This window comes from Neomonachus schauinslandi, chromosome 1 (assembly GCF_002201575.2).
Source record: "Neomonachus schauinslandi chromosome 1, ASM220157v2, whole genome shotgun sequence".
Taxonomy (NCBI): domain Eukaryota; kingdom Metazoa; phylum Chordata; class Mammalia; order Carnivora; family Phocidae; genus Neomonachus; species Neomonachus schauinslandi.
Genome location: NC_058403.1, coordinates 171,019,345 through 171,028,128, shown reverse-complemented (window position 1 = coordinate 171,028,128; position 8,784 = coordinate 171,019,345).

Below are 8,784 nucleotides of genomic sequence, written 5' to 3'. Positions count from 1 at the left end.
TATGGTCTGACTATTTGGTGGTCTCTGTAAGTGAATTAACAGTTTATAGAGATTTGTTTTCTATTGGCTGAAAGATGATAATCTGGTTTGTTATTCTTTAACTGTGTTCTTGTCAATTTTGAGCTTAAATCAGTTTTTTTTTGCCTACTGGAAAGGAGAGCACCTCTTTTATATCTGGATTATATATAACTGGAAATAATGACTATACAATCAAAGCCTTAGATGGAATGTCCTATTTGAGAATGATGCTCACTTAATCAACCCAAGCTACTGAGGTTATATAAGCTTTGGCTGTAAATGCAGCAGAGAAGACAGTACTCTCATTAGAAAAACCAATATAGTTGGAAAAAAATATTTTTGGAAGGAGAAACAGAGACCATCCTATTAAGAGACCAAACTAGTGAAATACATTTTGTCCACATGGACTGGAAATTTTCATTGAAAGATATTTTCCTTTATAGGAGGAAATGAAGGAGGACTTTTCAGGCATACTCGAAATGATAGGCTCAAAAGACAGAGCCCAGAACAGGGGCGGGGGTGAGCTGTGGTATTTTCCATCTTGGATAGCAGCTGGTGAGGATAGAATGGGGACACAGGCTTCTTGGGAGGCATAGAAAGAGGATGCCTCAGTCACCTTTGACTTTCTCATTGTTTCTGGGACATCAATCCCTGTTTCTGAACTGCCTGTTCCTGCTTAAAAAAATCCAGGTCCTTAGAATCTCCTTGAAGGTAGTAGAATATGGCACTTGTCACTTTGCTTAAAGGAGGAGGAAGATCTGTAATTACAGGATTGTTCAGCTGTGGGCTCTGCCTGAGCCTGGAGTTCTTCAGTGTGTTGTCTGTGCTCTCTTATCTGAAGTGTATGCCTTAGATGCAATCTCCTCTCCTGGATCAAGCCCATGACTGATGTGTGCTAAAGGTCTTCAGTGTCCACACTACCTAAAAGCCAGCTCTGTTTTGAACAGGGCTTGGGCTCTGCTGAAAGGCTGATACTGACTTGGCATTCTGCAGGGAACCTTGCTGCCTTTTCCCTTTTCTTGGATGAACACAATGAGACAAATGACTCTTCCTTTCTCTGAATTGTTTTTTGAAGAGCGTGTACCCTTTTGGCGCAAGAACTGGGATATCTCACTCAGCAGGTTTCTGTTGATCCTCTCTTTTTTGCAGGGTGGCTCTTTCTCTCTGGTGTGGAAGTTTCCCAGATCTGTGTCCCCTGTGGATTCTCTCTATTCTCTACTTTGGCAGTACTCATTTTCTTCATTTGTGTCTAAACCAACACTCTATATCTATCTTAGGGTCTGAAACGTAGATGATCCATGCTCCTGCTACCCCAGGGCGCTTGTCCTCCCCTCCATGTAGTTATATAAAAGCTGGGAAGGTGCCGTGTCCCTGCTGTGCATGCTATGGGGATGGGGCTTTGAGCCAGTAGCAGCCAAACTGAGTCAGGGGGCACGTCAGTGACACAATTATGAGCATGTTCTGAGGTTCTGCCTCTGTTTTAAACTTTAACTGAGAAGAAAGGTGGTGTTTAAAGCATGTTTTTCCTATATTTTAGACTACCAAAAATCATAGTTGTGTGGGGCATTCCTTAGTTATTAGAACCCTTAGACTACTTTGATTGCCAGTTAGTATTGGGAACTTCTGAGCTCTATGGTTCTCAGAATGTCTCTCTCTCTCTTTTCTTTCTTTGTTTCTTTTTTTTTTTTTTTGGCACTATGGACTCTGTAGTCATACTGTACTATCTCCTTAGAACCATTTGCCCTTCAGTGCATCTCCAACTTCATGCCTCATATCTTCACTCTCTGAGGCATGACTATGTGATGGCAGGGTGTCTCCTGAGGCACAGTTCTCATTCTTATCCCTGGGTTCATGGTCTACTATTGCTCGACTGATAGTCATTTCTGGGACACCCTTTCAGCTTCCAGTTAACTTATACTCTGTCAGGTTTTCTCTTTGTTGCAAAGTGTGAGGGTTGAAAACCTCTTCTCTAGCTTGATGAGTCTATGTAAGATCATGTTATGCCTCTGGCCTTGCTAATTTTTAAAAAAAAATTTTTTTAAATTACATGTTTTCTCCAGCTCAGTTATTGAGTAAGTCTGCCCCTGAAACATGGGTGACTGAAAGAGGCCAGATTGAGCCTCTTTCATCTACTACCATAATTTTATGAATTAAAGGATCTTGAAGAGTAGGCCCCACTTTTGCCACTCATGAAAGCAAACAAAGTGGGCTTGTAGTACCAATAGAGTACATGGATCAAGGAAGGAAAGCTCCCAAGAAGCATACATGTTAGTATTTCTGACTTATTGACGGTACCAAGTTTCTGGTTTCCAAGAGGGAATGGGACTTTTTAGGAGGTGGCAATGAAGAATGGCCAATAATCCAGGAAGGATGGACCCTCATGGATCATACCCTCATTGATCTGTCCTTGCTGCTTGCCCAAGTATACATTCTACTGTTTTCAGGGTACTTCTGGTGGAGGTCTTCCTTGGGCCATTGGGTAATTCCCTGAGTGACTCATCAAATCTATTTTTGTCTCCTTCTCAGCATCAGCCCTGAGAGTGAGTCTTCATTGGATAGCTTTCTTAGCCCCTTGGTAGTTTATCTTTGGGTCCATCCCCAGGTTATGGCCCAGACTCCTCCCCGAGTCATTTCTTAGTGGGAATTATCTGGATCTCCTATATAGAATCTTTCTGGGTGCTTCAGTTCAGTTTTCTTGAGATCCTTTGGCCCTTCAACACAGAGGTCTGTAAGAGTCCTCATTGAGCCTTCAGGCCTGAGAGGTTCCTGGTAATTTACATTTAGACTTCATTGGTGCTATTGTCTTTTGTATGCTGTGAACTGACCCCTTTCATCTTCTATATATCTATTTTGAAAGTGACACACACAAGTTGTTTCCACATTTCCTAGTTCAAACATCCTTCAGGAAGGACTAGCCTGTAGGCTTGGAAGTTCACCTTGTCCTATGGGATGTTGAAAGTGAGAGGAGTAAGTGCTCCCTGAGATCTTTGGATCTCAGAGGGCAAATTAAGCCCACAGTTTTATAACTGCTTGTGCAACAAATGCCATTTTCAGATGTAGAATTTCAGGTGGGGTGAGAGGCTGCTTGTCTTTCTGTCTTTTAGGGAGGGATATTCTACAGGCCCTGATCTGAATGGGAGAGAGGCTTGAAAGTAGGCCTGGGGCTCAATCTGAGCCACATATAAGGGCAGTAATTGAGGCTGAGTTACAGATAGGCACTGGATCTGGACTTTGGGGTGGGGCAGAGCCTGCAGCTAAGAAAGTAGTAAGGATCCTTTAGCCTGCATTAGGCTTTGGGTAACAATAGGTTTTGCATTGAATAAGACAAAGGGTTACTCTCCTGGAGAAGATCTACACTATATGGCAGGATTATAGCCAAAAAAGCCTCCCTGTGCCTAGCCAAGAGACCCTGGAAGAGCTGGTTTCATTTATGCTGCAAATCATCACCCAACTTTCTGGGATTTGGGAGATGCTGTTTCTATGCATCTGCTCTTGTTTCCCTTCAATTGCTTTAGAACAGTTATAGGTACTAGAGTATCATGTTCCATCACATAGTCTTGCCTGAGTTGTTTTCGAAATGGCCCTCCTTCTTTTCTTTCTTTGCCCAAACCTGCAAATACATATTCTTTATTACTCTGTATCTTCATATGTTATTGACGTCTAAGCCAAAGAAGTTATTGGCCTCCACCTTTAGGGTGTGCCTAGAGAGAGGTGTGTGATGGATGGGGAGAAAGGGGCCTTTGGAGTAGAACATGATGTGACGAAGTGGGATGGAATAAGTCCTTCAGAGATGTCCACCGCTAGGCTGGTGTGGAAGGTGTGGACCATGCCTGGAAATATTAGAATGGAAGAAGCCAACATCCTGAGAAACTCTGTAGAAGATCTCCCTGGGATCATATTCAGTAGAATGAAAAGCATGTCAGATTGATTTAAAGTTTTGTGTGGTGATGCTGGAGTAAGAAGGGTTGGTGTTGTAGGATGGCAGATAAATCAATCATTTGGTCCCTGGAGGAGGTGGAGATGTATGAGAAAATGAGATCCTGACAGTGAGGAGTCAGGTGACTTCTTGACTCTACATTGCCCCCCCCAAAAGCAGGAAAAGTTGGAGGGGCTGGGACCCATTTTCACTCTTTTCTGTCTAGGCCTACTGGGGAGCTTCATTATTCAAGAGAAATACGATTTTCTACTTTGAATTGGTGGAACTCTGTGTTCCTTCTGTGCTTTGAAGTGGATAAAAATTCATTTTTAAAGTGGATTAAAGTATTTTCCCATGTTCCTTCTTCGTAAAACTTAGATAATGAAGAACTTTCTGTAAGTGACCCTCAGGTGAATGGTGAATATCTCCTCTGCTGAGCATGGGTGTAGAATTTTAGACCTATAGTGATGAGAGCTATGCTTTGTAATCAGAGGCTTTTAGAGGCTCAGCATTGCTTTCCAGAACAGCCCTAACACAAAGTCTTGGACCAGCATCACCTCCAATGGGAAGGTAATGATGAACACATGCTATGGGACTCTGTTGTCCTGCTGGTATCTTACAGTTTCTTAGTAGTCTAGTTCTAGGACACTCAATCAGTATTTGAGATTCTATCCTGGAGTCCTCTGTGAGTTCATGTGTGAGCTTTGTCTAGAAGCCCTACTTTAACCTTTGTCCTGTTCAGCCTGTTCCACTAGAAAGATAATGGTCTTTTTCTTGAGAAGTCTCATCTCATTGACTTAGTAAAATGCAAAAAAGAACAGAAAAAAATGAGACTTAATCTAAGCTGGTGAGTGGATCTAGGGTTCTCTTATTTAATTTTTCTTTTCTTAAATAATTATAATAGAAGGATGCTTCTGGTGAGAGCACAGAAACAAAAGGAGTCCTAAAACACAGGGAAAAAAAGAATAGATACAATGCTCCACAGAGTTGAGCTGGAGCTCAGACATGGGTATCAGGAAGTAGAGAGATTTCTCTCCCTCTTTTTTTTTTTTTTTTTTAGCACACTGCTTCCTCAGGAGCTGGGTATTGAACATGAATACTCTAAACTAGAATTCTGGTCCACATCTCAGAGGTGTGGGACAGTCACCCAGGGGTCTCCAGGGTCGGGGAGGAGACAAAAAAATGATGAACCTACAGACCCCCATCCTCAACCACTACCATTTATCTTAGCAGATCCCAGTAACCATCCTGAGCCTATTACATCCCTAAAGCCTTCTATGGGTCTCGTTCTTTTCCAGTTCCATCCTTTGAGCATATTGTATATATTGGTATGTATATTGTATATATCAGTATGCATGTTGGGGTCAGGATTTTGAAGACTGTACATACACACAACACACACAATATATGTACATACATATGTGCATTTACTAAATATACATACATATCACACACACACACACACACCACTGAGTAAAATTCTCTATATATTCCACAATATATCCAGGTATTAGCTGGGTTAATCTTTATTCCTTGGAGTTTATGGCTTTAACATTACCAGTTCAATAGCCTTGGAAATCTGTAGTTTTCCCAGGAATTTTTATTAATCCCTAGCCCTTTACTCTGTGAGAATCTCCTGTATTCTCCTCCCAGGCTTCTCACCATAATGTGGTTCTTTTTTTGGGGAGACGTCATTAACCCACACATAGAACTCAACTCCCAGACCCCTTCAAGTTTACCCCAAATAATATATTTTTACACACAAAAAAATCAGTAAGCAGTATAGCCTCTGTATTAAAGATACTATAAGAGTGATAAGACTGGAGAAAGGTATGAGTATATCCCATAGCAAATAATTTGAAAACTCTCTTGGTCATTGTTTGTCATTCTTGTCCTTTTGGGTCTGCTTTGCCCTGCGGTCTCTCAAATCCCCCCTCTCTACCCACGTAGTGCCTCACTAGGCTGGTCCCTCTCTCCAAAAACCCTTTTTACCCCTTCAGTATTTTAAATTTTTCTCACATATTCATACAGAGCAGTTCAGGTCTTTTAAGCCCTGGCTCCATCTTGCATATACAGACACTTCTTGATTTAGGGATTTAGGCCATCTCTTACAAAATTAAATCTTTAGGAGAACAGTTGGGAGTTACATAGAGGACATGTGAGGTTTGTTTTGTATTACAACTATGGCTACTTTCTCTGTGAATGATCTACTGATTTTTCTTTTCTACTTTCTAACTTTTCATGAAAAACACTATTGGCTTGCCAATATTTATAAAAATAAGTAATAAGAGAAAATGTTTGGTGGTGGTGTTGGTGAGTGTATGTTTTGCCATGTGATCCAGGCATATAACAGAATTTAAATACTTAGAGCTTCATTATTTTTTTACTTTTTTTTTTTTTAAAGATTTATTAATTTATTTTAGAGAAAGAGTACAAGTAGTAGGGGCAGAGGGAGTGGGAGAGAGAATCTGAAGCCAACTTCCTGCTAAGCGCGGAGTCCGACTTGGGGCTCAATCTCACGACCCTGAGATCATGACCTGAGCTGAAACCAAGAGTCAGCTACTTAACCGACTAGGCCACCTAGGCGCCCAACTTATAGCTTCATTATTAAGATGACAAACTGCTGAAGTCATGCACTGTATAATGTACTTGCTTTGATTTCCTCATTTTCCTCTGATTCTGTTGCCTCAGCCATAGGGGGATACCTAAACCTTTTCCACTCATATTATGAGCCTTAACCACAGCTGACTGTCCCTTTATTTGCCCATTTTCCCCTGCAGCAAAAATAAATTTTCCATAGTTCTCCATCCCCCCAAATATTTAGATTCCAAGCTACACCCCCTAATCTATTCTCCCTTCACTGCAGGGTTTTTTTCCATATGCAGAATTCCCTCCGTGTATCCTAGCATCTCTGGCATTGTCAGTTATAGAATGATCTGGCCCTGACTGGTCCTAATGCTTCAGAACTCTCCTATATAAAAACAGCCTTCTAAATTTGAAGGAATATAAACTCTAGAAAGATAATATTAAGGTGATATAAGGAACTATAAAAATGGCCCATCAACTTTATTCTTCAAAACTACCAATATCATAAAAGAAAAAGTCTGGGGAACTTTTTCAGATTAAAAGCTACTAAAGATATGTGGTGACTAAGTAGATGACAACCTGGAGCTTGAAGTGTGAGAAATACAATGTCACAAGGCATATTACTAGGTGAACTAACAAAAACGAAATAAAACCAGTAGATTAGATAAAAGTTCTGTATACATATTCAGAACAATGAAGGTGGTAACAATACTGTGGGTATAAAAGGAAATATCCCTTTTTAAGGACATACCTAACTAATCTAGGTATAAGGCCATGATACCTGTTTCAGATGTTCAGTAAAAAGAATAATATGGATATGGATAAAAAAAGCAAATAGGATGAAATGTTGTAACTCGGTGTTATGGGTTGAATTGTGTCTACCAAGAAGAGATATGTTGAAGTCCTAACCTCCAGTGCCTCAGAATGTGACTTTATTTGAAAATGGGGCCATTGCATATGTAATTAGTTAAGATGAGGAATACTAGAGTAGGATGGGTCCCTAATTTAATGAGTGGTATTCTTTTAAGAAGCAGGCCATGTGAAGACACAGAGACACCCTGGGAAAATGCCATGTAAACACAGAGGTAGAAATTGGAATTATGCTTTCACAAACCAAAGAACAGCCAGGCTTGCCAGTAAACCACCAGAAACTAGAAAGAGAGTAGGAAGGATTCCACTACAGGTTTTAGAGAGAGCATGGCCCTACTGACACCTTGATTTCAGACTTCTAGCTTCCCAAACTGTGAGACAATAAATTTCTATTGTTTTAAGCCGCTTAGTTTGTGGTACTTTGTTACAGCAGCCCTAGGAAACTAATTTAGTAGGTGAATGTACGTAAAGGGTTTAGGGGTGTTTTTTAGTGTTCTTGCAGCTTTCAGTATGGTTGAAATTACTGCAAGATAAAAAAGATTTTTGAGATAGAAATACACACATGCACACTCAGAAATGGATAGCGTTTTTACTACCTTCACTTCCATCATCCTGGTCTGAGTTACCTTCATTTCGCTAGACTACTATAAAACCTTTTAATAGTTTCTCCTACTTTGATGCTTGCCCACACCCCAATCACTGCTAGTTTCACCAAGTGTGATGTATTTAAACTGTGTGTCAAATTCTGACACTTCCTACAGTGGCTTCCGTTTCACTGTGAGTATAAGCCGAAGTCCTTAGAATGACCTCAGATTTTTACATGAGGTAGCCTTGTAATTTCTTCCTTTACTACTCTTTCACTAGTTCTGGTCCAGCCCCGGTGACCTTGAACATTGCCAGGCACAGACCTGTGTTTTAACTTTGTACTCTCTGAAGGCTCTGACGACTTACTCCTTTACCCCTTTAATTACTTCAAGTATTTCTGCAAATTACATACCATTGAATTCATGTGGACCCCCCCCATTTAGTAGTGCACCCTTTCCTTCCCCAGGAATCCCTCCAGTAGTCCCAGCCCTCTTTAGCATGCTATGTTACCTTCTGTCATTTTTTAATTTTAATTTTAATTTTTTAAAGATTTTATTTATTTATTGACACAGAGAGGAGAGAGAGAGCACAAGCAGGGGGAGCGGCAGGCAGAGGGAGAGGGAGAAGCAGGCTCCTCGCTGAGTGGAGATCAAGAATCGCATGCTCTACTGAATGAGCCAGCCAGGCAATCCTGTAAAAGGTATTTTTAAAAGAAGTTAACAAACTTGTGTTCAGCTCTGAGAACTAGGATGTGGTAGTTCTCTACCCCAATTAGTTCAGTTAGAGATGAACACCCAAGGAAGTAGTTA